Source organism: Protopterus annectens, chromosome 8.part0 (assembly GCF_019279795.1).
Source record: "Protopterus annectens isolate FY-2018-M chromosome 8.part0, PAN1.0, whole genome shotgun sequence".
Classification (NCBI taxonomy): Eukaryota; Metazoa; Chordata; order Ceratodontiformes; family Protopteridae; genus Protopterus; species Protopterus annectens.
This window is the reverse complement of record NC_056741.1, coordinates 1,530,513,761-1,530,540,260: the sequence shown is the minus strand read 5'-3', so window position 1 is coordinate 1,530,540,260 and position 26,500 is coordinate 1,530,513,761. Positions and strand designations below refer to the sequence as shown.

General features: G+C 43.4%; 1 protein-coding gene across 4 annotated transcripts in view; it reads left to right on the top strand.

Moving 5' to 3' along the window:
* ETS1 (ETS proto-oncogene 1, transcription factor) overlaps positions 1–26,500 on the top strand; it is a 281,582-nt gene that overhangs the window by 158,937 nt on the left and 96,145 nt on the right. The gene's annotated exons all lie outside the window — the stretch shown is intronic.

Genomic DNA, 26,500 nt, shown 5'->3' with positions numbered 1-26,500 from the left:
ATTACTGTAACTGCATTTTCTGTCACTTGTGTTTATTTAGGTCCTGGATTCTTTTCCTTTTTTGCAATATTTCAGGAATGTGCCATATTATCAGTAAATCTCTCCGTCCACTGGACAGGCCACATATTCTATGTGGCTTGACCATGCCCTGGTCACTTCCTAAGCTCTAAATCCTGGTTGTTGGTCTGCACAGGTTTTTTAAGCTTGTTTCTGAGTAGGTGTCCAGTCTAGACTTATCCCATTTGTTATCGCCTTTAGTCCTGGATGGCTGAACTATGCTGTTTGTGCAAGTTATTTGCTGACAAGTGTGTTCAGGAGTTCTACACAGAGAGTCTGATTTTTTTTTTAGCATGATACCATATAGATGCCCTGCTCAGATTAAATTAATTTAGAGTAGTAATGAAGGGTTGTCCTCTATAGTGTAGATAATTGAATCCTGTGTAGGGAGCATATCAGTACATGAATTGGTGATACCATATGTGAAGCTCCTTTTCGTCACGTATTCAGTTTGTTCAAATACGTCATGGAGAGTTATGTTTTTATTGATGTCTTCCATATCACTGTTTCAGTATTCCTAACAAAGGGATCAACTGCTAAGGCCAACTTCCGGACAGTATACCAAAGTGTTTAGTATCTACAGATGCCGCATGTCAACATGCATGCTCCCTGTACAAGGTGTAGGACATGGAGTCATACGGACAAGTACACTTCAGAACTTTTTTGCTACCAGTCCAAAAACCATCATTGAACATCTGTCTGAATGCCTTTCTTCTGTGCTGGTTACTGAGCCATTTTTCAGATAAATGCCCCGTTGGGGTTCTTCCGTTTTTTTTTTTTTGTGGTGTTGGTTTCTTGCCATCCAGAAAGGGAAAATGTCTGTATGGGAGGCAGATTCCCCATAAAGATTGTCACAACTAGTGTCTCTTCTGTCTGGGTGCTTCTGACAACCGTACATGGTGTTCTATCTGCCAAATGTTTGTCACCCAAGACCCTAAGTAGTTGTCTGTCCTCCTTGCCTATTTACCTTGAAAACCAGCATCTTAAGCTGTTGGCTTAAAGTGATGTGGCAGAGTCTTCCTGTCCTGAGGGTCAGCCATCAGCCAAGAAAAGGGTCCAAAACATCAGGTCTGATATGGAGCAAGCTGGACAGCAGCTGTATGTCTCTGTCAAGGGTAGTGAAAGCCTGGAGGGACTGGTCAGTTATTGCCTCAGATTTCTTTGCTGCAACCCCATTGGAGGCCAGCATGGATCCTACTTCTTGAAAGTCGTCTGAGGCTTTTCAGCAATCTGTTCCGAACATTGAAGGGGGAACCTCTGATTCATATCTGAGGGATCTAAGGGGATTCCGTAGATCTTAATGAGGAAGGCGATCCCTGCTAAGCTTATTGAGTGTCAACAAGGATCTGACCCTCCCATGTTTTTTTTTTTTCGGGTCACATCCTGCAGAAAAAGAAACTAAAAATCTCCCTGCATTTGAGTCCCCAATGAGAAAGGCAGGATTTTACTTGGGGGGGGGGGGGGGTCTGTTTAATTTTTTAGTGGCTTTAAAGCCTCCACATGGGGGGACCCTCATTGGTCTTCCACTCGTCTTAAGAGACCTAGGATGGATTCCTCTGAGGATCAGGATTTGGGGGAATAGTCACTAGAGTACTCTTCAGATCCCTTCCACCCTGGACTATGGTTCAAAAGAAGAGGATACTGTTAGTTCAGATTCTTCTTTAGAAGAACTCTCCTTTGGGTACATTATTTCCCATTTCATGGAATTCTTAAGTGGGATTGTTCTCAGGCTTTTGTTATCCAGAAGAGGTATTATGAGCTCCTCCATATGAGTCTCTTAAGCCTTCTGCTGTTCCTCCCTCCTGGATACCTTTTCAGCAGCTTCTGTTACCCCTGATTCTTGACCTTCAGCCCCCCAAAAAACCTGACCGGTTTTGCAAGTTGTTTGATGAATGTAAATCTCTGTATAAATGCCCTTCTGCTGATCCTTCTGTGGTTTCTGCCTTCACTGACCAACCTTAGCTGTTGCCATCTACCAAGTTGCTTCCTTAGGGGTATGGAGAGGCTGGGTGGAAAGGTTTATATTGCTACCACACACTCTCTTAGGGCTACTAATTGCCAAACTGATGTTTTAGCAAACCTTGATTTCCGGCCTTTCTGATTCTGAGGGGAATACTTCAGCCCTTTTCTTGTTTGGTTCTACCTTTCAAGTTGCCCGCCATTCTGTTGAGTGCAGCTGATGCCTCTTCCAGGGCTGCTGCACTTGGTGGTTCTGTGATGAGATGTTTCTCTTGGCTTCATCTTCAGGCTTTACCTGATGACATTAAGGACAAATTATTGGATGTTCCTTTGGATAATAAAAATATTTTAGGTGCTGCTGCTGCTGAACTTTTTAAATCGCTCCAGGATAATGGCAAAGCTTTGCAGGAGTTTGCTTCTCCTGTTAAAAAGGTTCATCGGAATTACCCTTCCAAATCTGCTTTTGTTCGCAGACAGTCTCACCCTCCACCCAGGGATAAAAAGGGTTCTAGACATGTACTTCCTATTTGAGCTACACAGACCCCTATTTCTCCGGAACCTCCTTTTCAAGACAAGCCAGGCTCCATATGACAATTTCATACCCCTTTCCCTCTGCCAGATCCCCTTGTTGCTTCATCTTTTCTTGTCCCCTCTAAATTAGTTAAGGATCATAGCACTCTGGGGTGCTGTCCATTATCCACCAAGGATATTTCAAAGTTTGGAAGTCTTATTCTCCCTTTCTGGGCATCAGTCAACCTGCTTGAGGACCGCTTCTTCTCTCTCTCTTTTTTTTTTTTTTTTGAGGTGCTTCATTCTCTTTGTCCACTTCACCATTTAGACTGTGTCCCCTGCTCAGGAAGAGAGGTTTTTATTCCAGAAAATTTTGGATTACCAAAAAGGACACTGTCCGTTATCCACTGAGGGTTTTTCATGCTTTGAAAGTCTTTCATCCCTTTCTGGGCATTTTTCTACCTCCTTGAGAACAGGATGTTCTTAGTGTTTCACTGTTGCAGTCATTACATTTGGGTTATCATAGGTTCATAGATTAGTACTAAGCTAACTGCCCTTGTGAGCCATTTTAAGCCTAGCCAATTATCCCTTTGAGGCTCAAACCCCACACCTTGTGTTTGTAAGGCAAACACCTTAACCATTAGGCCACCCTCCCAGGTAGCCCTCAGCCGGCCTGAATATCAAAGTCTTGGATTTCTGCATCATATGCTCTCTTCTTCCATGACGTCCAGTCGTCAGGGGTATAAAACATGCAGCCGACGCAATTACATCAGTCTTTCTTGCCGCGTGGTGCCCGAAGCAAAAGCAGTTCACAAGTACTGGTCAGCAGAATCCTGAAATTTTTGTTTTCGAGTTTCAGAACCGAAGTCTTCAAAAAAGCTAAGTCCTTTTTCTTACTCTTAACCAATGTCAGTAAACATTAACAATTGTATTACTTGTGGAAAGCAAATACCTCATAAAGGTTTTCATTCGTACTGCATTCCTTTCTTAGGCCCAGACCATGACGTCCCTTGCTGTCAGTTTTATGCCTTATTCAACCCCTAAACTATTGGTCGTCTGTCTATTTTTGCAGCAAATTATTTTGGTACCCTGTATAACTATCCAGAAATGGCTTGGGTAAGCCATCCGACTACTGACATTCCAAAAAAAATGTAAAGACAGACCGCATAGGTCTAAAACTGCCAACGACACTTCTGTTAAGCTAGCCCCAGTTCGCCGGTACTCAGTGAGGCTCTTTCGCAGCCCCTGATACCCACTACTTCAGATTCGCAGGCCTCTACTGAAACCCAGTCGGAGTCTGGTATGCCGCGAGATGCTTCTTAGACTATGGAACCTGCGGATGTATCTAACTTGGATGGGCCCGGAGCCACTGTGCAGGCACCGGCTTCTGAGGGTGTATTCAGGCCTACAGATTTGCATTTCAAACCGATGCCATCTTCTTCATCAAGGCCTAAAACTCGACCCACACCTAGAAAACCGACGTCCAAACTGCATGGTCAGGCCCATATGCCTAAAAAACAAATGATTAGAATGTCTGAAGACCTTATCACTTTTCCCCCCTCTAAGAGACCTAGAACTGATTTTCCTTCTGATTCTTCTGATCAGGATTCTGAAATTTCTGTTTCTTCTTATTACCAGGATTTATCCACGTATGAGGATTCCATTCCCTCTGCTTCCCCTCCAGAAGATTTTTCTTTTGGTGAAACCTTGCACTCTCTTAGGGAGCATTTCTGCTGGGAAAGCCAGGATTACTTTGACTCCAAAAAGAGGCTTAGGGAATTCTTGCTCCCTCAACACAGGCCTTTAGCTATTCCGTCTGTTCTGGACATTGTAGATGACGCCTTCTTGGAATCTAGCCTGGCCCCAGACACTTTATCTCCAGCTCCCAGAAAACCTGACTGGTATTAGAGTACCTGACTCTCATAAGTTCCTCTTCAAGAATCCTACTTCGGATCCAGAGACCATTTCCCAAGGGCCAAAAGGCATTAAGGCTACTGCCTCCTCTGATAGAGATTCCAGGGCCATGGACAGATGGGGGAAGAAGGTATACACTTGTGCTACGTTGGCCATTAGGGCCTTAACTTGCCAGTTTCATATGCTAAAGTATCAGCATATTATGGACTACTAAAATGATGTTGATTCCTGACTGTGCTGAACATAAAGAATTACAGGATTTAATGCATTCTGCTGAACAAGTTTGTAAACATACTTTGCAATGTGGTTTTTACTCTTTAGAAGCATCTTACAGGGCTGCTTTCAAGGGTCTGTACTTAGAAGGCATGCTTGGCTTAAGGAGCAAAACTTGCCAGATCTCATGGTAAGGCTAAATTACTAGATGCTCCCTTAAACCAAGACTGCCTGTTTGGCAACAAAGCAGAAGTTCTTAAAAAGATGGAGGAAAAAGCTAAATCTATGTAAACTGTTAAAGCCCAGATTTAGTAGGCATTGGCCTTCTAAGAATTGGTCCTTTCCAGTCTCTTCAGGCTTTCAGTCCAAACCCAAAAACAGCAGATCACCTAGGCCACAGACTCAAGGTACACAAAGGTCAAAGCAGTGAGGGGCTCCCACTTCCAAAGCTGGAAGTAGTAAGGCACCCCCCCCCCCATGGAAAAATGTCACGATGACTTAACCTCATCTCTTCCAAACCCTGCTCTACTGCCTGCAAAAAACTGGGAACTCATTACCCAGGACAAATGGGTCTTTAAATAGTTTTCCAAGGATACAGATTCCACTTCCACACCTTACCAACCCCAAACGGTTGGCCAGACCTACCTCCAGATCAGTGGGCAGAGGTTTAACAGCAGGTTCTCTCTCTTCTAAGTATCAGGTCTGTTCAACCTGTCCCAGCAGAAGAAAGAAGAAGATTTTTATTCAAGACTTTTTTCCTGGTACCCAGAAAAGACAGCTCCTGGCATCCTATCATGGACCTCTATTCTAAACACCTTTTTGGTAATCCCAAAATTCAAAATGCTAACACTTCAACAGCTGCTTCCTGTGCTAGGCAAAGATGCCTGGTTGGCCACCTTAGACTTAAGCTTACCTGCACATTCCAATAAGGAAATCTTGCAGGAAATTCAGAGCAGGCTCCATGCAATATCAGTTCTCTGCACTTCCCTTTGACTTATCTACTGTGCCCAGGCTCCAGCCATTGCATTTTGTAGGCAGAGAAATATTCAAATATACCCATACTTGGATTGTCTGATTCAGGTAGAAAGCCAGGAATTGCTATTAAAACCTCTGGCATTTGTAAAGAAACTTCTAAACTCATTGGGGTACACCATAAATGAAAAGAAATCTCACCTAGTCCCCTGCCAACAAATTGTATTCCAGCGAACAAGCTTGAATACAACTTCCCAGATGGCTTTCCTCACTCCAGAGAAACAAGTTTATTTGACAACCTGCTTCAAACTACTGGCCACACAGACCCAGCTATCTGCAAGGAAAATCCTGCATGCCCTGGGGTTCATGGCCTCTTGCATTCTGCTAATTCCATATGCAAGACTGCATATGAGGAAACTTCAGTGGTATCTAAAAAGCCTATGGTGTCAACATTCTCAGGACCTAGAATAAAGGATTCCTATCATTCTTTGTATAAAGGCAAGAGTTCCTTTGGTAGGCAGAGACCTGCTACCACAAGGGGCTCACTTGGCAGGGCAGTGCATTCAGGACAAATGGAACCTGAGACAGATGCACCTGCATTTCAACCAAAAAGAAATGTTAGCTGTACAGAATTCCCTGACAGCTTGCAAGGGCCACATTCTTCCAGGACAATTATTGGTAAAGACAGACAACACCACAGTTATGTGGTGCATAAACAAGCAGGGGGGAACCCACTTGTACCCTCTCTGCAGACTAGCCATGGCTGTGTGGAACACAGCCTTGAGCTACCAAGTGCACCTACAAGCTCAATTCCTGCCAGGCAGGCTAAATTAATTGGCAGATGACGTAAGCAGAAATCTCATGGACCCACACGAGTGGAAACTGGAACCAAAGATATTCAACCTCTTTAGAAACAAATGGGGGAATCCAGAGATAGACTGCTTTGCCTCTCCTCAGAACTACCAATTGGACAAATTCTGCACAAGGACTTCAAGCTTAGAAAGTGGATGCCATGTCCTTTACCTGGGAAAGCCTCTCAGTTTATGCCTTTCTCCCTCTGCCTCTCCTCTCAAAGGTTCTGCTAAAGATCAAACATGACAAACCAAGGACAATACTGATTGCGCCAGACTGGCCACGTCAACACTGGTACCCCCCTCTTGCACAGTATGACACTGCTGGAATCATGGCACCTGCTTCAGACCCCTTCCCTGCTGTCCCAGCAGGCATACCAGATTCTGCACCCTCAGCTTCAAACCCTGAACCTTGCAGCCTGGATAATTCCTTGAGCTCTCCAATAGCATCTCTCAGTAAGCAGGTGCCAGATGTTATTCTGGAGGCAAGGAGGCCTAGTACTAGAAATCCTATGCTGAAAAGTGGAGAAGATATTGTTCCTGGAGCCAAACTCGGGATGGGCACAAACGTGCCCAGCTTACCGCATGTTCTTCAGTTTGTTTCTTTCAGCTTTTCCCGGTTAGGGGTTGCCACAGCGGAACTACGGTCCGCTAATTATTGGCAGTTGGTTTTTATGGTGTAGAGTTGCCAGCCCGACGCCCAACCTTCAATGAAGGCATGCCCATTCAACACATGTCTTTCTAACGCCTACTTGACCGCTGGGATCTTCAGTACTTAACATAAATGCTCCACAAGGGCCTTTCCTTCTCAGCAGTTAAAATTCATGCCTCTGCCATTTCAGCACATTATAATACTGGACCACCACTCTACTCTCACCCCCTGCTAAAGCAATTCCTCAGAGGGGCCAAAACCCCACCAGGAGATCCCCTACTCCAGCCTGGGACCTTAACTTTGTATTGGAAAAGCTCACTGTCCCTCCTTTTGGGCCAGCTGCAACTACAGAGCTGAAATTCCTTTCTTGGAAAATAACCTTCCTTCTAGTCATCACTTTAGCAAGAAGAGTGTCTGAATTACATGCCCTCATGGCAGTGGAGCTCTTCATCATCCTCCATGCAGACAGGGTGTCCCTCAGGACCAATCGTTCCTTTATGCCCAAGGTGTTGTCTAGTGTGGCCCTTTAGTCAGTCCGTTCATTTGCCTACCTTTTTCCCGAATCCACAAAACAAAGATGAACGAATACTGCACTCTTTGGACGTGCACAGACAGCTTAGATTTTATTTGGACAGGATTAAGCCTCTCAAAATCTGAACAGTTGCTAGATGGCTTTGCTGCTGGGGCAGAGGGGGAAGGCCATTTCAAAGCAAACCATTTCTAAGTGGGTAGCCCGTTGCATTCAATTCTGCTATAAGCACCATGGAAAACCTACCCCAGAGGAGAAGAGATCACATTCCACCAGGGCTGCATCAACCTCTACAGCCTTTCTCAGACGTGCCCCTACCAGGGACATCCTAGAAGCTGCTACCTGGAGCTCTTTACGTTCCTTCACCATGCATTACCACATGCCTATTTTTTGTAAATACAGAGCTGGGATTGCCACTACAGTCTTGCAGGGCTTAATAGCTGGTCCTAATGCTCTCTAACTTCCTCCTCCCTTCCTTAGCTTTGGGAATCAACCCAAATGTAATGACTGCAACAGTGAAACACGAAGAACATAGTACAGTTATGTATACTTGCATAAATGTAGATGTTCAGTGTATCCACTGTTGCAGTCCTGGTTACCCTCCCTCCAGCCCCCTGACGTCTCTTGGCTCTACCTTCCCTCTTTGGTGTATTGAACCTTTCTGGTGTATTTGCTTTTTGTTGGAGGTGTAACCTAACATATAACTGTTTCCCATTATGGGGGCACCTGACATCTGGGGCAAGAAAAATTGATGTAATGGCATTGGCTGCATGTTTTATTCTCCTGACGACCTGACGTCATGGAAGAAGAGACAGCATCCGACGCAGGAAGACTTTGATATTCAGGCCGGCTGAGGGTACCTGCAGGTAGATAACCCAAATGTAATGACTGCAACAATGAATACACTCTAACATCTACATTTATGGTAAGTGTATACAACTTCACTTTCCTCTCCTTTTTTTTTTTTTTTTTTTAACCCCCCCGAGTTGCTTCATTCTGTTTTGGTTCACAGCACCATTCAGTCTGTGCCCTCTGCCCAGAAGGGAGAGTTTTTCTTATTCCAGAATGTGTCTTGCTCCCAAGAAGGAGGGCACCTAGAGACTAATTCTGGACCTTTCTCAGCTCAGCAGTTTTCTAAAGATCCCACTTTTTGGATGTTGTTTCTTCACACTTTTTCCTTTGCTTCTTCTCTCCAGATCTCAAGGATGCCTGCCTTCATATCCAAAGCCATCCCCTTTTCAGAAAAAAAATGCGTATTTATCTGTTTTTCTTGCATTTTCAGTTCTCTACTTTGCCCTTTGGCCTCTCTACTGCCCCACAGGTATTCAACAAATGCCTCACTCCCATCATTGCTTTTTACAGGATGAGTGGTTCATATCTTTCCTTATCTGGATGCTCTGTCATTCAGGCCTAATCTCCCAAGACTCTGATTCATGATCAAGTTTTCCTTGGTTGCCGGATTCATTTGCAGGATTCAGACCATCCCCATGCTGGCATCTCTGCCTGCCCCAAGGCCCTGTCTCAGATTGCCTTTTTTCGGTTTCTTCTTCTGGATTCAGTCATGGCCAAGGACTTTCTCAGGGTCCTTGAGTTTATGGCTTCCGCCATTCCCACGTTGCCTCTTGCCAGGCTTTATAAGAAAAAGCTTCAGTAGTACCTGAAGTCAGTGTGGCTTCATAATTGTGTCACCTTTTGGACTTCTTAGTTCCCTTCTTCTCAAGTTTTGGAATCATCAGCTTTCTGTCAGTCTGGGTCTTGTCTTTCCATATTCCAGTCTAGACTCCTATAGAGCTTTTTACAAATGTCTCTGACAAGGGGGTACAGAGCTTCCTTGAGCTCTTCCAGGGCTCAGGGTATCTAGACTCTTCGTCAAAGGTCAGACTACATCAATCTCCAACCGATGAGAGCTCTACTTCTAGATCTTCAGGGTTTTCATACCCACTTTCATCCTGGATCTCCTGCAAAGCTTTCACAGACAATGCCATAGTGATGTTGTATGTCAACAAGCAAGGTGGTACAAGGTCTTACCTCCTTTGCAGGCTAGCTCTTCAGGTCTGGGATCTAGCTGTCCAGTATCAAGTGACTTCAGGCCATCTAGGTTACTTCAGAGCACAATCTAGTGGCAGATCTTTTGAGGAGGTCCAGTGGCAGATTCTTTGAGCAAGTCCAACACACAACCTCACAAGGTGATGCTTCACAGAGCTGTGTTCCTGGATATTGCCCAATGGTGGGGTATTCTGCAGGTAGATCTTCTTGCGCCTCGTCTGAGCAGACAACTCCCCCCCCCCCTTTTTTTTTATTATTTATTTATTTATTTATTTATTTATTTATTTTTGTTCCAAAGTACCAAATCTTCTGGCTTGGAAAGTGAATGACCTCCCTTTTTTACTCCTTGGAAGGGGATGTTTCTAAATACCTTCCCTCCCTCTTCCTCCGATTCCAAAAGTCTTGTACAAGATCAGGCAGGACTCTCCCAAAATTTTGTTGGGGACTCCTTTAGACCTAGACAGCATTGGTTCTCCCTCCTTTTTCGCTTGAACAGGGGCAATCAACACAAGCTACCTCACCAGGTGGACCTTCTCACTTGTCCACTGAAGCTGTGGGTGATGGGGTTCTGATCCCTTTTAGGTTACCTTTTGTTATGAGGATGTGCTTTGGGTCTTTCAGGAGGCCAGGAAGCCCCTAACATGGAATCCTTTTTGTCCAAATGGAAGAGATTTTCTGTCTGGTGCCTCTGTTGCTATCACAATCCCCTATCTCTGTGGCATTTCTTCTGGCTCTTTATTTGTGTGGTCTGCTCCAGGCTGTGTTGGCATATTCTTCAGTTAAAGCTTACCCATTGGCAACTTCTGCTTGAATGCCGTTGAAATCTTCTCTGACTTCTAAATTTGAAGTCAAAACAGTTTTTTAAAGGTGTTCTTCATATTGGGTCTCCTAGGAAGCCCATTCCACCTTCTGGGACCTCAATTTTGTGATTGAAAAGTTAACTCTGGCTCCTTCTCAGCTTCCTGATGTTCATCGTGTTACCCTGCTGCAGTCATCACACTTGGGTTATCCTGCCGTCAGGCGGTCCCACAGTCGACCAGAGTTCCAAAATCTTGGTCCGGCGTCGGTTGCTGTCGCTTCTCCCTGACGTCAGTGCACCAGGGGTATATAAGAGGCATCCAAAGCCATTTTCTTCAGTCTTTCTTGCTGCGCGGTGCCCGAAGCAGAAGCAGTTCGCAAGTGCCGGTCGGCCGACACCTGAGATTTTCGAATCGAATTTCAGTCCGAAGTCTTCAGTAAAGCTAAGTACCCCATTGGGGAACCTTTTCTTGCCTCAGTCCGATGTCAGAAAAGTTTAACAATTGTATTTCTTGTGGGAAGCAAATACCTCATAAGGACTTCCATTGCCTAGGCCCAGACCACGACGTCACAGGTTGGCAGTTTTGTGCTAGGTTTAATAAACGAACTATCAAACGCCGTTTTGACTTTGCACGACATTACTTTGATAGGAAATTTAATTATATCATGCCGTTGGAGCAGCCGACGACCGGCATGCATAAAACAACGCAAGGATAAAGACAGGCAGCCTAGGACCAAGCCAGACTCAGAGGCCTCTGCTGGGCCTGTCGCCGGTTCTCCGGTTTTCAGTGAGGCACCTACACAGCTCCTGACGACTGCAGAACTGGAACCCCAGACAGCTGCGAATTCTCAAGCGGAGTGTACTAGGCCATCGCAGCCATCTTCATTAGGCCCTTCCGACACCGGAGTGGAAGGAGATCCCGGTGCAGTAGAAACAACTTCGGTTGCAGAAGGTGTCTTCAGACGGACTACACTCACCATTAAATCTTATACTAAGCTTAAAACTCCATTAAAACCAAAAAAGACTGTACATCGGTCTACAGTTCAAGGCCCCATGCCTAAAAAACAGATGCTTAAGATGGCTGAAGATTTGATTACCCTAATCAGGGGTTCCCACCCCCCCCCCCCCAGATAAAAGACCAAGACAAGAGGAGGATTATGCTTCCTCTGATCAGGTTTCAATTTCCTCAGATTCTTCTGAGGAACAGGATTATGCTTTTCCCCCTTATGAAGACTGATGCTGAAGACTCTTCCCTCAGCATCTCCCCCTGAAGACTACTCCTTTGGGGAAACTTTACACACCATGAGGGGACATTTCCACTGGGAAGGACAGGACTACTTTGATTCAAAGAAAAGGCTCCGAGAGTTCCTTTACTACCCCAGCACAGACCACTTGCTATCCCTCCAGTTTTAGACATTGTGGATGATGTTTACTTAGGGTCTAGTCTAAATCCAGACTCTGTACTGCCTGCTCCAGCCAAACCAGACAGATACTACAGAGTACCTGACTCACACATATTCCTTTATAAAAGCCCTGTGGCTGATCCAGAAACAATTTCCCAGGGTCCCAAAAGGGGCTAAAGCTTCTATGGCTAAAAATCCTGTACCCTCTGAAAGGGATTTCAGAGCCCTAGATAAATGGGGAAAGATGTACACCTCAGCTACTCTGGCTATGAGAGCATTAAATTGTCAGTTTCACATGCTGAAATATCAACAATTCCTAATGTCTCCATTAAAACAAAAAATGAGCACACATTCTGAACAGTCTGAATTCAAGGAAATGCAGGATGTTTTGCATGCAGCTGAACAGGTGGGCAATCATACTTTACAATGTGGATTTGATTCATTGGAAGCTTCATGTAGGGAAGCTGTTACTGGGTCTGTCATACGTAGACATGCTTGGTTAAAAGAACAAACCCTACCTGATCATGTTAAAGCAAAATTGTTGGATGCACCTTTACAGCAGGATGTCTTATTTGGTGTCAAAGCAGAAGAGGTTTTAAAGAAATGGAGGATAAGGCAAAGTCTATGCAGACGGTCAAGGATTTTTTACAGGTACAACCCCCTCATTTCAGCAGAAATTGGCCAACAAAAAACTGGTCCTTTCCAGCTTCTGACAGATCACAGAGGGGCAAATACAGACGTCCAAGGGGCAGAGGTCAGCCCCAAGGCCCTTACAAACCTCGCCAATGGGGTACTGCTACCCAGAAGGGAGGAGAAGACAGGCCCCAAGCTAGCAGAAGACAAACACAATGACTCATCCCTCAAATTACCAAGCAAATCCCTCTTGGCAGTTCCCTTGGGAGGAAAATTAGCACTTTTTGCAGACAACTGGCACATCATCACAAAAGACAAATGGGTCCTAAACATTGTCTCACAAGGATACAGATTCCACTTTCATACCTTGCCAAGGATAAAAGGAATGCCAAACCTGCCACCGAATCAATGGGTAGAAGCACAAAAACAAATCACAGCTCTCATGGACATGAGAGCCATTCTACAGGTACCTACACAGGAGCAAGGACAAGGATTTTACTCTTTCTAGTTCCCAGAAAGGACAAACCATGGAGACCCATTCTGGATCTTTCAATTCTGAACACCTATCTGAAAGTACCAAAATTCAAGATGCTAACACTACAGCAGCATCTTCCCATGCTGGGCAAGAAGGCTTGGGTAGTAACGTTGGATCTCAAGGAGGCATACCTGCATGTCCCTATCAGACAAAATTGCAGAAGATACCTCCGCTTCATTGCAGGTTCAACCCATTATCAATTCTCTGCACTGCCCTTTGGCTTATCTACTGCACCCAGGGTCTTCACAAAATGCCTGGCACCAGTAATTGCATACTGCAGACAGAGAGGAATTCAAATATACCCATACCTGGACGAAAGCAAGGACATTCTTTTAAAGCATCTGGCATTTGTCAAACACCTTCTATGTTGCCTAGGGTACACAGTAAACGAAAAGAAATCAAAACTAGTGCCTTCACAAAACATAATATTCCTGGGTGCCAGCTTGAATACAACGGCCCAGATGGCTTATCTCATGCCAGACAAGCAACAACAGCTGACTCAATACTTCAAAATAATGGCAACAAAGACCCAACTCCCTGCAAGAAAAATTCTGCAGGCCTTGGGATTCATGGCATCTTGCATACTACTAATACCATTTGCAAAACTGCATATGAGGAAATTACAATGGTACCTGGAAAGCGTATGGACTCGGCAGAGCCACAGCTTAGAAACAATGATACCACTCCTTCCCTGCCTTCAACAGGAGTTTCTGTCGTGGGCAGAGGCATGTCACCTCAACAAGGGCCAGCCTTTCACCTTACCCACAGCCAGGCAAACTTTAACAACAGATGCATCGGACTATGCCTGGGGAGAACACATAGCAGGACAGTGCATTCAGGGCAAATGGACTACAGATCAAAGGCATCTGCATATCGATCAAAAAGAAATGCTAGCAGTACAGAATGCCCTAACAGCCTTCAAGGACCTATTACACCCAGGACAACTAATAATAAAGACGGACAATACCATAGTAATGTGGTACATAAGCAAGGGGACACACATTCCTACCCCCTATGCAGGCAGGCAATGACCTTGTGGAACACAGTACTGTCTTACCAAGTTCAACTACAAGCACAGTTCCTGCCAGGAAAGAAAAACACATTGGCAGATGACCTAAGCAGAAAGAACATGGATCCCCACGAGCGGAAACTAGATCCACAAGTATTTGCAATGATAACTCAAAAATGGGGACGCCCAGACATGGATCTGTTTGCCAACCCCCAAAACTACCAACTTCAAAAATTTTGCACAAGGACATTCCACCCACAAGCTTGGAAAGTGGACGCCCTCTCATTCAGTTGGAAAACATTAACAGTGTATGCCTTTCCTCCACTGCTTCTTCTAACAAAGGTACTGCTGAAAGTCAGATTAGAGCGGCCACAAATGATACTCATTGCACCAGACTGGCCACGCCAGCACTGGTATCCAATTCTAAGGAACATGGCCCACGGCCCACCATGGATTTTACCACAAATTCCTCACCTGCTCACCCAGCGAGACAATCAGATTCTACACAGCCAGCTCAAGACTTTAAACCTGGCTGCATGGCAAATTACCTAAACAACCAGCCAACACCTCTATCCAAAGCTGTTATGAATGTCATTCTGGAGGCCAGGAGGCCTAGCACCAGGAAAACCTATTCAGACAAATGGAAAAGATTTTGCGCCTGGAACCAGGCTAAAGGCCAAAATCCCCTTGATCCAAACCTTCCTCAGATTCTACAATATTTAACTGAGATGTTGCACAAAGGACTTTCCTTTTCATCTATTAAGATCCACGCCACAGCAACTTCAGCCCATTACAACACGGATCCTCCTTTATTTTCACATCCACTCCTAAGACAGTACATCAGAGGGGCTAAGAACATAAGACCACCCAGGAGAGCACCAACATCTACTTGGGATCTCAACTTTGTTCTGGAAAAGCTTACACTGCTGCCCTTTGAACCAGCTTTTTCAGCCGATTTAAAATTTCTTTCATGGAAAACTGCCCTGCTGCTAGCAATAACTTCAGCTAGAAGAGTCTCAGAGCTAAAGGCACTAATGGCAGTGGAGCTTTTCCTCATTTTTCATCAAGACAGAGTCTCTCTATGAACTAACCCTTCCTTTATGCCAAAGGTGGTATCCAGTGTGGCCCTAAACCAAACCATTCATTTGCCCACCTTTTCCCCAGAACAAAGGAGAAAGACTCCTGCACTCTTTGGACATTCACAGGCAATTACATTACTACTTGGATAAAACTAAGGCTTTCAGAAAATCTGACCAGTTGTTTCTAGCCTATGCTGCAGGATCACAAGGAAAAGCTATCTCAAAACAGACCATTTCAAAATGGATAGGACATTGCATACGTTTCTGCTACACGCATCATGGGAAACGGGTACTTCCTAACATTAGGTCCCACTCCACCAGGGCTACAGCTACATCAGCAGCCTTTCTCAGGGGGGTGCCAACCAAGGATATTCTGGAAACTGCAACTTGGAGTTCAGTGCACACCTTCACCAAACACGATCACTTACCTCTATATTCTAAGACTAGAGCTGGTTTTGCCACTGCAGTTTTACAGGGCCTACTAGCTTCTTCTAATCCTATTTAACTCCACCACCCATCCTTAGCTTTGGGATTCAACCCAAGTGTGATGACTGCAGCAGGGTAACACGATGAACATAGTACAGTTTTGTACCTACCATAAATGTAGATGTTAGAGTGTTCACCCTGCTGCAGTCCAGGTTACCCTCCCTCCATCCCCTCTGAATCTAACTAGACTTATCTATACCTTTCTATCCTATACAACCTCTGTGGTATATTTGCTTGTGACTGAAGGTATTGTTTTACTTTTATATGTATATTTTTATATAGCAATATGTATTTCCTACCTATTGGAGGCACCTGACATCTGGGGCAAGAAAAACTTAAGAAAATGGCGTTGAATGCCTCTTGTATACCCCTGGCACATTGACGTCAGGGAAGAAGTGACCGCAACTGATGCCGGACCAAGACTTTGGAGCTCTGGCCGACTGCTTGACCGCCTGACGGCAGGATAACCCAAGTGTGATGACTGCAGCAGGGTGAACACTCTAACATCTACATTTATGGTAGGTACAAAGCTGTACTTTTCGGCTTCTTAAAATATTGTGTTTGGAAGACTGTTCTTCTGGCTGTTACTTCGACCAAGAGGGTTTCTGAACTTCAGGGTCTCATGGCTGTCCTCCTTTTATAGTTTTTTTTCACAAGGACAGGGGTATCTTTTTATACTAATCCTCCTTTTTATACCCAAGGTGATTAAGCTATTAATTTGCCTTCCTTTTTTCTTTTTCCATAGTCTGCTAGTGAGAAGATCAGTCGCTCCTTGGACTTCCATTGACATTTTGGATATATTATTTGGATAAAACTAAAGTTATTAGCAAATTCGAGCAACTTTTTTTTTCTTTTTATCTCATGGTTTTGAGTTTAGCTGTTTCTAAGCAGATCAAGTTACTCCTTTCATGACAAATGTGTTTCTTTTTCAGTAAAGTTTTACTCTACCAGTGCTTTTGCTCCCTCTGTTGCCTTCTTCAAGTGGTTGGATACAGTTCCATCCTTGAGGCTAGTACTTGGTCTCCCGTCCATACTTTCACTAGGACTTACAAGTTGGATGCTATTTCCAGGGCTAGAGCTGACTTTGCCAGGGCTATCCTACAATGATTTCTTAAGGGTTCTTTAGGGCCTTCCACTTCCCAGGTTTCCTCTTGAGCTTATGTACTCTCCCTTACATTAGGAATACTGTAGCGGTAATATGGAAGGACATAGGTCAGTTGTGTAAAATTGTACTATAATTGTAGGTGTCCTTCTGTTCACTGAAGAATTTGTTCTCTCCCTCCTGCCCCCTAGCCCATTATCCTTTCCCTCCTGGCTGAGAGATGCCTATGTCTTTTCTCCTTCTGGATTCACATGTTCATCCTTGTTCCTAGGGAAATTCTGTTCTCCTGGGGCTTTTCAGTTCTTAAGTTTGTGGATCCGTGCATCACTTTTATGGCATATGCCTTGTGGTGCCTGTACATATTAGAGGCTGTGGTATACTGGCTGGATGTTGCGTTATCCATGGCAAGAGATACATTATGTTAGAGATACTGCAACAATGAAGAGAAGGGCATCCACTGTTTATAAGATCTGACACAACTGTAATTTTTTTCTCCTTAATTATTGGTAGTGCAACCATTGAGTTAATAAATTTAGGTAGGGGAGGTGTTTTGTCATGTTGTGAAACTTAGTAAGGGACAGGGTGCCACAGATATGTGGTGTAGTTTCAGTGATGTGTATATTCAGATTGTCTTCTATACAAGCTGTGCCTAATTTACATATCACTGTAAAGAACTCATTTGTATTAAAGCTGTGTGCTCTGTACATACAGGATTTTGAGCAAAGTCCCCACATGTGGAGAGTGTGACTAGATGAAATCCTTCTCCCACTTGGGTGATCTGTAGATGGTTGCAGAATGTTGTGTTTTTGCTGGGCTTATTTATTACAATTTTTGAGTACACACTTGTACAAAGAACTTTGCACAAAGCTGAAAGTTTGTCATGTTGGTTCACACTAAATTGTGTTGTCTTAATTAATTTGAATGGATTGATTCTCAGTTGACTGAGATTAATCCTGTATAACCTAAGGCCTGACAAAGGTATATGCATATTACTGAGTGCAGAAACCATTTGATCAAGGTTTGGTTTCTTAACATGTTCTGTTTATCTGAATGTATAACAAAATAAGTTGTTTAGTGGCTTTTCCTATCTCTAGTGTTACAGATCCATAAAGTTTGTATTTTAAGTTAAGGGAGTGTGGTACGTCCAGGTCTCCTATATAGGAAGGAGCAGGGGGCTGAAGCCCAATCGCAGAATGCATTCTGTAATTTTTTTTTTGACTGATGTGCTCTGTGTACAAATCAAACCCACCAACACAACAGCTACCCGAATGATACAGTTGTGGAGTGTAGTGTTCCGCTTCTGCATCTGCTTCATTTTAATCACGTGAACATTGGTGAGTGTGTGGGGAAAATTCCTGTGTGTGTGTGTGTGTGTGTGTGTGTGTGTGTGTGTGTGTGTGTGTGTGTGTGTGTATATATATATATATATATATATATATATATTTAATGTGTGTGTGTGTGTATATATACCGTATTTATTAGAGTATAACGCGCAAAATTTTATACCAAAAAAAGAAATCAAAGTTTGGGTGCGCGTTATAAACGAGGGCTGGGGTGGGGTGGCAGTGGCGGCCGGTCCATTGAGGGCGTTACGGTAAGCATTGCATAGCAATGCTATTTATGGATCAAATCATGAATTCTGCTAACAAATGTCAGATTCCACAGTCAGTCATGTACACGTGAAGGCAGCTCCTGCTGTTGTCCTAGTTTCGCATGTGCCAGAAAGTGACCTTTGAATTTATACTATCATTAATGAATGTAAAATCAAAAAATTTCTAGTATGGATTCCCAAATAAAATTATTCATGTATGCTACTCGTAATATTGAATAGCTTTGGTGCTCATATAGAAGTGTGCCCTGTGCTCTTTCTAAGGGGAGCTTAGCTCCTGGAAATGCTTGATCCAGCATGAAGATAGCAATTTCCTTTCTGGAAAAAATGGAGGAGCTGTCATTCATCAAAAGTGCTTATTTGTACATATGGATATGTGCATGTTTGGGGATATACAAATAATGCAGAACATATTATTGATAAAGTTGTCTGTATGCCTTTTATATACTGCTTTTTATGTATGGTTTTATTTCTTTTATTATTTGTTAACTGAATAAACATACTAGAGGCCAAGTGCTTGTTTTCATGAACAACCTTGGACTTGAAGCACTGTTTGGTTAAATGAAATGAATATTGAGTGAATCAAGCCTAGGACAACAGTCAGAAACTAGAACAAGGACAGTTACAGAATGAAGCTCAAATACACTCTGAGCCAAACATCTACCTAATAACAAGGACATGTAACAAGCAGGTGTCAATATCCCTCAACCTCCTGGAGCAAGAAATCTGGACAAATTGAGGGCGCAGGCGAATTGTGAGTTCGCAATGCGCCTTTTCCAGGCTGCAGCCGCTCACTGTACACGAGGGCGAAGAAAAAAAAACGTCACCTCGTATAAGATGGCAACTCAGGGTATCAAGAGAAAACGTTGTGCATATGACGCTTCATTCAAGCTCAAAGTTGTTGATCATGCTGAAATTCATGGAAATCGAGCAGCTAGCCGAGAATTCACTGTACCAGAGACGAATGTTAGAGAGTGGAGAAAACAGAAAGTCATCCTTAAAGATATGAATAAAACAAAAAAAGCACAACGAGGGAGACAAGCCATGTACCCAGACATGGAGAAGGAACTTTATGAATGGATCATTGACCAAAGAAGTAGTGGGTACATCGTCACATCACTCCACATTAGACTACAAGCCCAAAAGTTTTGCAAAGATTCAAACTTCAAAGCCTCTAATGGATGGACACAAAAGTTTATGAAAAGGCATGGACTTGCAATACGTCAGAGAACAAAGATAGCACAGAAGCTGCCTAATGATTTAGAAGAGAAGATCGCTTCATTCCATACCTTTATAATGAACCAACGCAAGAAGTTTAATTTTGAACTTTCACAGATAGGCAATATGGATGAGACCCCCATGTGTTTTGACCTACCAAGCTACAGGACAATTGACAGCAAAGGGAAGCACACAGTCCAGATTAGAACCACAGGCCATGAGAAAACTCATTTTACCGTTGTGTTATCCTGTATGGCAGACGGTTTTAAACTTAAACCAATGGTGATTTTTAAAAGAAAGACTATTCCAAAGGGAGTTAAATTTCCACCAGGTGTCGTGATCCATTGTCACCCTAAAGGATGGATGGATGAAAAGGGCATCATTTTATGGTTAAATAGAGTTTGGAATACTAGACCAAGCGCACTACTGAAGAAATCCATGCTTGTATGGGACCAGTTCCGCTCACACCTGACAGACACTGTGAAGGACAAACTGAAAAGTCTTAAAACATTTCAAGCTGTGATTCCAGGTGGACTAACCTCTGTTCTTCACCACTAGATGTCGTTTTAAACAAACCCTTCAAAGACAGAGTCAGGGAAAAGTGGATTAGCTGGATGAAATCCGACGACAAAGAATCGACTGCAAAAGGAAATCTCAAGAAACCTGACCTATCTCTCGTGACATCCTGGGTTAAAACATCATGGGAAGACATGCCAAAAGAAATGATCATCAAGAGTTTTCTGAAGACAGGCATCAGCAATAAAATGGACGGCACAGAAGACGACCTGCTGTGGAATTCAGACTCAGAAGAAAGCGAAGAAACTGGAGAAACAGATGTTCCTGCCAACTGGGACACTGATGAAAAATTAACGAGAGAAGAATGGGAACAACTCTTTGGTGCATCTGATGATGAATCTGACTTTGAAGCATTTTAAATAAATATTGTTACCGGTAATTTTATTTTGGTATTGTGTTTATACCAGTTTACGTTGTCAATAAATGTTTTTTATCATGGCCGCACGTGTTCAGCAACGTTTTTTTTTGTCAATTACAATGCTTGGTGTGAAAAACAATTTTATACCGATTTTTAATCGAAAATTAGGGGTGCGCGTTATACATGAGTGCGCGTTATACTCGAATAAATACGGTATATATATATATATATATATATATATATATATATATATATATATATACACACACACACATTTAATGTGTGTATGTATATAGATATATATGTATGTGTGTAATATATATGTGTGTGTGTAATATATATATATATATATATATATATATGTGTGTGTATATGTATGTGTGTGTATATGTGTGTAAGTAATATGGTGCCGTGTTAGGTTATAAACTGCCCTATGCACATCAAAGATGTACCGTGCTATGTATTCATATTACAGGATTGTGTAGCAAGCAAAAACGTTTTCCTGTATTATTTCTTACTTGATTCTAAAATGATGCGTTTATTTAGGAAGTAAAAACGTTTACTACATCTTTTCTTACTTGATGCTAAAATAGTGTGGTTACAAAGTTTTATAGAATGTCCTCCTTTTTATTCATTGCAACTCACGACTCTATTGTAAATACATTTGAAGTTGTAAAACCGCTTAAAATGTACATAAGTTTGTTTACATAATAATAATAATGATCCTGATAAGTGGGTAGGTCTCTTACTAATTGTCCAACCATTGTTGTCCAATGAGTTTATATTTGATGAAATTAATGTTTGATATTTCAGTTGCTGTTCGAGCTGTTAGATCTTTTAATCTCTGATTTGTGGTTGGATGTAGCATGTGTTTGATCATTTCAAATGCAGTCTGATTTTTGTAAATATGTATACACATATGTATGTATGTAGTATGTATATGTGTGTGTGTGTGTGTGTGTGTATATATATATATATATATATATATATATATATATATATAAACACACACACACACGTATATTGGGCTACAAAAATTTCATTACGTTTTCTGTCTAATATCAACTTAGTCCATTTTTGTGTGTAGTGCATTTCATAAGTTCATAGGTAGCTAGGCTATCTGCCCAAGGGCCAAAGCAAGTCTAGCCAACAGTGTATTGGCTTTTGCCACCCATGTAGTGTTAAACTCCTGCCCCTCTTATCGAGCAGAGCCCCATACATAATCTTAGGGGTGAATTTCCTATCACCCATCCACTTATCAAGGTTTTTCTTGAAGAGTACTAATGATGAGTTTCAGAGCATGGGAAGTCTCTGGGACAGGAATCTATCCCTCCAGCATGTCCTATTTATTGTTGCGTTAGGTTTAGGTCCCTGGAGTGTGTAGTTCAGGGAGGTTGGGATTTCTTTAAGTGGAGCATGTCCATCAAATCAAGTTTTGACGTAGCTTTGAATGTCAGACATGGGTCTCCTTCGAGTAAGCGGTATGCGACAGAGTAGAGTTGGAGTTTCTTGATCTGGTTGGCATAGGACAATGACTTCTTTATTTCTAGATGCGAACCTTTTTGTGATTAAGTGGGCCACGTAGAAATATTTTCTGACCAGTGTGGTCATCAAAGGAGAGGTTACTATCCACGTGGGTCCCAGGGTCTCTTATCACACTTTGTGTTAAGTAAACTTCCCCCTGTTTTGGTAATTCATGCGTGCCGTGTTTTTACCAAAGGGGATAACAATGCACATTTTGGCATTTAGCTTGAGGCCATGATTTTGACACCAGGTGTCTTGTCTCGGTGAGGCCCTTTTGCAGAATGTCTGCATCGGCAGGGGAATTGATATTGGCACCCAGTTTGCAGTCATCTGCAAACTTGGTTAGCCATAGACTCTCTGTGTTCGCTTGCACTTCAGAGAAGTATATACACCGAACAGGAGGGGTCCCAAGACTGAACCCTGGGGCACTCCACTTGTCACTGGTTTGGAGTCTGATCTGGAGTCTGCAACTCTTACTGCGTAGGTTCTGTCCGTGAGCCAGTTGGCCACCCATCTTGTGATGTAAGGGTTTATGTTAAGGTTGATGAGTTTATCTATGATTCCTGAGTGGGGATAGTGTCAACGGCTTTAGCAAGGTCCAGGAAGATTGTGTGGACCACCTTGCCCTCATCTATGGTCTTGATAACTTGTTTCAAAGAAGTCTGCCAAGTTTAGGAGACATGGTCTACCTTTCACAAATCTGAATTTGGTAGTAGCCAGAGTTTTCCGGTTACCAATGTCTTTGTTTGAGTTCCATGATGATATGCTTCATGGCGTTGCAGACCAGGCTTGTCAGGCTAATAGGTAGATTGTTCCCGGGGTCTGTGGTGGTTCCTCCTTTTGTGGTGAGGGATTACTGTTGCTGTGCTCCATTCCATGGGCACATAGCCTGTGATCAGGCTGTGGTTGAACATGGATTTTAGGTGGGGGACTAGGCTGTGGTTGAACATGGATTTTAGGTGGGGGACTAGATTATTTTGGAGTTCGTGTAAGACACAGCCTGGGATGTTGTCCGGTAGCCTGGGATGTTGTCTGGTCCCATGGATACTTTGTTATTGGCTTTAGAGAGTGCCATTTTTACTTAGGTGTTTGTGATCGACTGGGCTCTACAACCATCTGGTATAGTTATTGGCACTTTTGGGGGGGGGGGGGGTGACTGCCAAGATGTTGGCAGTATCAGTTGGTTCTGTATATTTTGTGCCGTTCTGTTGCAACTCGGAGCAGATCTGGGTGTTGCCATGGAGAGTCTTGACATAGCTAAAGAATGCCTTGTGGTTGTCTTTAGAATCCTTGTCCATTTTTCTTTCAAAATTAGCTTTGGAGGATTTTATGAGAGATCTTAGTTTCTTACTGAGGCCCGTCAGGGAGTTCCTCCATACCTGGGTTTTTACTCTCTTTTTTCCAACAGTTTCTTCCCTCTGTTGTAGAGTTTCTTAATGACAGAGGACTACCAGTTCGGCTACCTTTTTTTTGGAGGATAGCGTCTTAGTTTTTTTGGGGATAGCACGATCCATGCACTCATGCAGGTGCTTGTAGAGTGCATTTGTGTAGGATTCAGCAGTCATGACTGTATTGACTGTCTTCTTCTCCTGCAGGGGCATTGTGAAGTTAGTCACCTCAGTTTTGAGTAGTGTAAAGTTCACTTTGGAGAAATTTTTTACAATGGTTCCCTTGTATGGGGGTGGAGTTGGGATGTGGATATCTAGAGTGATTAGTTTATGGTCTGATCTAACAAGCGATGAGTTTATCTCTGGCGTGGTCACCCATGTTGGTAATGACCAGGTCCAGAATATTGCTGCCCCTAGTGGGAGTGTTGACAAGTTGATCCAGGGTGTTAAAGTTTATAAATTCCAGGAATCATTGAGCAATGGGATTAGTACAAGAGTAGTTTTCACAGGGTAGTTGAAATCGCCCATTATTATTGTATTTGTTTTTTTCCAATATCCCCAGGAACGAGGAGTGAGGGTCCTGGGTCATGGCGGGGGATCTATAACAGGCTACAATTTGGAATGCATTTTTGCCCTGGGTTAGTTGCATTTGGATGATTTCAGCGGCATCATGTTTTGCAACTAACCTGGAGGTGTGGATGTCCTTGATGAATATGGACACACCTCTGCCCTTCGTGTTTCGATTCGGGTTTTGTGGCCGAAACGTGTGGTATGAATTATAGCCTGGTAGTGCTGGGGTGCTCTCAGGAGCCTTGAACCAGGTCTCAGTCACTGCACAGTTATCGTTGTTCTCCATTTTGAGGAGTGCTTCGAGTGAGTGCATTTTGAGGTTTAGACTCCTAGCATTGAGCAGCATTGCTCTTAGTTTTTTGTTACCTGTAGTTCTTATGGTGGTGGGTTTGTTTTTTATGCCTTGCCTAAAAAAGGCATTATAGGGGCGGCAAGAGCCTTGGCCAATATCCTGAATCCCAGGTGTGACAGATGCAGGTCATCTCTGGTGAATTATTGTGGCCTGTTAAGCATGTCATCCCAGGCAGACAAATACTGGATCCCCTTTGAATGACACCAGAAGCTTAGCCAATTGTTGAAGTTGATCATCTTATCCTTGTACTGTGGTATCATTCTTGGTGAAGGTAGGATGCTACTCAAGGCTAGGGTCATACATGCCTGGGCTACAAGATGGGAGAGCTCTTCCATGTCTCTCTTCATGTAGTCCAGGGAGGCACGTCTCGGGTCATTTACACCAACATGGACAATGATGGAGTCATATTTGTACTTGCCTTGTAGTGACCTGAGTGCATGCCTTATGTGGCAGATTCTGGCACCCGACAAGCAGCTGGACCATAACTTTCTCTGTCCAGCCTGGTGAGTGGGACGTTGGTGTGCCTGACTATAGAGTCACCTATCACTAGTGTGTTGGGTATGTTGTTTTGCCTTATGGGCTGTGGTTGTGTGGCACACAGAGATGTTCATCGTGTTACCCTGCTGCAGTCATCACACTTGGGTTATCCTGCCCGCAGTCCGCCCGAATTCCAAAGTCTTGGTCCGGCGTCGGTTGCTGTCGCTTCTTCCCTGACGTCAGTGTGCCAGGAGTATATAAGAGGCATCTGACACAATTTTCTTCAGTTTTTCTTGCAGCGCGGTGCCCGAAGCAGTTAGCAAGTGCTGGTTGGCCGACACCTGACATTTTCAAATAGAGTTTCAGTCCGAAGTCTTCAAAGCGAAGTACCCCGTTGGGGAAGGTTGTTTGTGTGTCTGCTTTGGAGGTCTCTGTTGCCTAGGTAGATTTAAATTTTTAATCCGAGCCTCCGTATATGTCTTGGTGTTGCTATGTGTGGGTTTTGGAGGTGTTGTTTAGTTGGTCAATGTGTAGTGAGTGGGGTGTTGCAAATTGTTACCTTCTCCTCTTGACTGTCTGTTTCAGTCTTGGTTGGAAAGAGCTTTGCCTCTAGATTGGCTGTAAATGTGCATCTCTCTCAAGTGTTAGTATTTGGTGGTAGGAGGAGAGGGTTGTCTGTGTACATGAGGCAGTTGTAGCATTGCTTCAAGATGCCCAGGTTCATCAAGTAGGCTGGAGAATACACCAGGAGCTGTTTCTTGGACATGCCTGAATAAGCAGTAAAGACTGTTTGCTTTTGTTAAGTGGGGAGGTAGTCGTCCAGTAGGAACGTATATAGACTATTCCCTACTGTCAGATGCGGGGGTTGAGTGCTGGGAGTTATTTAGTGCTGCAGTAGATTTAGGTCAAGTGCTGGGCTAAAAAGTGCAGGTCTAAGTGCTTTAGGTTGAAAGACCGACAAGTTATAAGGAAAAAACTGAAGAGCAGACTTTGTGGAGCTGGGGATCGTTAACCCTGGCTTAACCGGTGCTGCGTGGTGCATAAAACCGCGCAAATGCGGGGTTTTTATAGCAGAAAGATGAAAGGGATAGAAATTAGCCCAAAATGGCCAATAAACTACAAATTCTAAGCTGAAAACTACTTCTCCAGGGACAGGCTGCTCAAAGTTCCCCACTCGCACTGGTGAACGGAGAAACTTCCTTCTATCCAAGTAAGGTATGGGTCCACACAGGAACTATAATACAGCCCTGGATTCAACAATTCTGAAAACTGGACTCTACTAGCTTAAGAATGGCAAGAAACAAGTGTAGAATAGCTGTTTTTTTTTTTTTTTTTTTCTAAGACGTTAAGGCAGTTAAAACAAACTAATCACTTTAAAGCACAGAAAAATGACTATTGCACTTGAGTGTGTAGCCTATAACAGTTAAAACAGTTTAAATGCACACAGGTTTTAAAAGTGCCAACAGTAAGTAAGTACAATTAATCGGCTGAAATAGGCGTTTTAGTATCAAACACTAGAAGCCGAGCGTTTAGGCGGAATTAGCAATATCTAGCAAGAAACGAGCCAAAAAAGTACTTAAATCAAACCGGTCTTTCTTTTCTCCTTCTGCTGCGTAGGAGTCTGCAGGTCACCTGGGCAGGTTCTTGCTGAGCTGATAAGGTTAGTTTTTCAGTAGTTG